The sequence below is a fragment of the Sciurus carolinensis genome, chromosome 17, assembly GCF_902686445.1.
Source record: "Sciurus carolinensis chromosome 17, mSciCar1.2, whole genome shotgun sequence".
Classification (NCBI taxonomy): Eukaryota; Metazoa; Chordata; class Mammalia; order Rodentia; family Sciuridae; genus Sciurus; species Sciurus carolinensis.
The window spans coordinates 900,665-904,216 of NC_062229.1; the positions used below are offsets into that span (position 1 = coordinate 900,665).

The window sequence follows — 3,552 nt, forward strand, 5'->3', positions numbered from 1 at the left end:
AGAGAATGTTTATTTGGGACTCACGGTTTCAGAGGTTCAGTTTATGGTCAGTTGACCGCTGCTCTGGGGCTGAGCAGAGACGGAAGACCATGATGGGGTATGGCCGGGCAGCCGGGAAGCAGAGCGTGTACACACCTGCAAGGAGCCAGGGACAAAGCCCAGTCCCCAAGGGCACCCCAGTGACCCACTTCCCTCAGCCACACCCCACCTGCCTACAGTTACCACCCAGTGATCCATTCAGACCATTAATCTACCAGATCGGATCATCGGTCCACCCATCAGGTCACAGTGCAGCCCAATCATCTCACCTCTGACATTCCTGCTCTGTCAGGTGGGCTTCTCGGGGGCTACCCCGTATCCACATCCCTCCACCTGAGACTTAGGGAGCGGGGTGCGCGGCGGCGCTGCATGCAGCTACCGCGTCCTCCAAAGGGCACTGCAGGACCCATACTCGGTGTCTGTGTCAGGGCTTTGCTGGTCTGTTGAAATTCCAAGGTCTTAGGAAGCTCAGGTCAACAGGTCACCCTGCCTCTACCTGGACAACAGGAGAGCAGATGCTCAGGAAGTCCAACCAGGCTGAGTCCACCATGTCCTGCCATTAATACCAGACAGGGATCAGCACCTCCACCCCCCGGCAACGTTCGCAAGCAATCAGACTATTCACACTGTGCCAGTCAGAGCTGGCGGCCAGGTGGGGGATGGGAGGTCCATGGGGTGGTCAGCTCGACCACACCCTTCTGCCTGACTCCATCTGGATCCCCGAGCCTCCAGCTAGCCTCCCCGAGGGACACAACAAGTAGGACAGGAACTCTGACCCCCAGCCAGTCCCGTGTGTCCTCCAGTCTGGGCAGAGCCCTGCGTCCTGCAGGGGCTGTGACTGGGGCAGGAGGGCACCGTGTTGGTCCCCACTGCAGGTGGCATTGGAGTGGTGCTCTTGCCAGTTAAGAGCAGCGTTGGAGTCTCCAATCCCAGACAGGGTGGGCAATTAGTTCACTTTCTCTACACCTGTTTCCACATTTTGAAAATGGAAATATGCAAATCAGCAGAGAAAAGGAGTGACCCAAGGTCCCCAGTCTGCAGCGGGTCATCTGGGGCAACTGGTCACAGGTACCCCTGGGCCTCCCAAAAGCACAGGCCCCACACCCAGTTGTGGAAGGAGGCCTGGAGGCCAGGAGTGTTCACTCAACTTGACTTGATAAACGTGAACCAGGGCTCCTCTTGTGCCTGGGCTGATGCGGGACCCCTGGCTACAGCACTCAGTGAGGCAGAGGAGGAGGCCCAGCCAGCTTTCCCGAAGTGGCATCCCCACCACGGAAGCTAAAAGTAGACAGGTACGTGTGGAGCGCAGCTGAGGCGGGCCAGTGAGGGCCAGGTGTGGGGGTGCGCACCTGTGACCCAGCCACTGGGGACCCTAAGGTAGAAGGGTGGCAACAGGGCAATTCAGCAAGACCACGTCTAAAAGGGGGCAGCTCAGTGTGGAGCACTCGCCTGGCACGCACGCCCTGGGTTCACCCTCCAGCAAACACCACGCCTCCACCACCGGGAGCACGGAAGCCATTGCTTTTCCTCATGTGGTACCAGGACTGAATCTAGGCGCGCTCCACCACTGAACCACTTCTGCAGCCCTTTCATTTCGACACAGGGCCTCGCTGAAGTGCCCTGGCTGGCCTGGAACCTATGATCCTCTGGCCTCACTGGGAAGACAGGAGGGTGATGCCCACCACCGGCATCATTTTCTTTTTCAAATACCACACGGTTAGAGACACATCTGCTGGTCCTCTGCCAGCAGTTTTCATTCATTAATTCGTGGCATGACGTACCCCTGGGCCCTATCCTGGGCACCATCTGCAACTGTGGTTTACAAAAATGCAAAGGACTGAGAGGGCGAGTGACTGGCCCGAGACACACAGCTTCTGGCTGGTACAGTTCCAGTCCTGGCCTTGCGTCCTGCATTCTCTCAGCTGCATGGCCAGAGCTGAGGTTCAAGGTGCAAAAGTCCCTGGAGGATGCACCCATTTTGGGGTTGAGTGCCCGAAGGCAGATTTTCCTGAATGTCAAGAATGGGAGCCAAGGACCAGAAGTCAGAAAATAAAAGGCTGACTTCTTCAAAATTCTGGGAGGGCTGTGGAGTTTGTTCTTTCATCCGTTCACAATATATGTTCAGTCACTCACAAAGATTGAGCACCTACTGTGTGCATTCCCTGTGTGACTCCAGCAGGCAGAACTGGAGACTGACAGTAGATAAACAAGCACATTCCCTGAGGTGCAGCAACAAAGGGTAATACGGGCTTCCAGGGCCTGACGCTTCGCGTGGCAGTGGAGGAGGACCAGCCTTGGGGCTGTGCAGCCAGCCTCTCAATGCTGCAGAACACACCTGCTACCTACACCTCCCGACGGCCCCCGGAACGCAGCCATTCAACCTTCCTTCCCGTCGGGGATGAACTCTCTTCTCTGCAGTTCTAAGTGGCTACAGACCTGCAGGAGACCAAGGACCCTTCCTCCCTTCTGATTACATTCAGCATTTAGCCTTTAGGGTCTGGCTTGCTCTGATCATTTGGCCCAAGAAGGTACCCTGCCCCAGAGGCGCTGCCACACACCAATTTATACATCGGAACCATCGTGTCCATTTATTTCTCGCTGTGCCTCCCCGTTTCCTGGGTCATGCTGCCAAGCGCCTAGCTCACCACTCTGTTCTCAGGTACCTAGTGCATATCTGAGTGGACGTGTGTCCTCCAACTTTAAAACCGCGCCCACCGGGAGGTGGTGGGGTTCCTGGGGGTACCAGGCACCATTTCTGGAGGCCTGTAAGGGAGCAGCTCGGCGGCGGCCTTGGGCAGGCCCCTCCCGGTCCCACCTCAGCGGAAGGCAGGCAGACAATGCAAGAGCGAGCACTTCGGGAACGACTGCGGCTGCGCGCTTGCCGCCGAAGGCCCAGCGGTGCGCTTGGACGGCGGCCCGGGGGACCCGCCGCAGCCCGGGGCCGCAAGCCCCGCTGGGCCCTGGACAGTCGCCACGGCGCGGCAGGGCGGAAATCCGCGGCGGCGACCCCGTCCCGTACGCACTCGCGGGCCTCTCCGCACGACCGCTTCCTCGCGGCGCAGCAATGCCCTCGGAGCCACAGCGACTCGCCCGGGCCCCGCGCCCACCGACCACCCGCCGCGCCCACGCAAACCACGCCCCACGGCACCGCCCGTTATGACGTCAGGTGGCGAGACCGTGGCGTCACAGACACGGCGGCGGCGGGGAGGTGCCGGGACACGCGTCGTCATGGAGACGGCGGGGCGGGCGGGCGGCACAAGCCACGCCCCCCGGAGAGAGGGATCCGCTTGCCCCTTCCCCGCTTGCGCACGGCCCCGCGGCCGCGCGTCTCCGGCGTCCCAGAGGACCGAGGCCCAACAGCCTCGGAGCGGCCGCAAAGCGCAGTGGTTGTCGCGCGGCGGCCCGCGTTGTCGCAAAGAGACGTGCCACCGCCCCGGCGGCCCCGGCCCCGCCCCGCGCTGTGACGTGCGCGGCGCGCGCGTCTCGCTCCCTAGCCGCGCCTGCGCAGTGGCG

At 61.0% G+C, this 3,552-nt stretch overlaps 1 long non-coding RNA gene across 1 annotated transcript; it reads right to left on the reverse strand.

Moving 5' to 3' along the window:
• Nucleotides 1-3,382, reverse strand: LOC124968611 (uncharacterized). The gene is made up of 3 exons (XR_007105787.1): nt 3,063-3,382; nt 309-535; nt 1-135 (listed from the first exon to the last, which is right to left on the reverse strand). It is a non-coding gene; the product is annotated as an uncharacterized LOC124968611 (long non-coding RNA).
• Nucleotides 3,383-3,552: the final 170 nt, after the last annotated feature.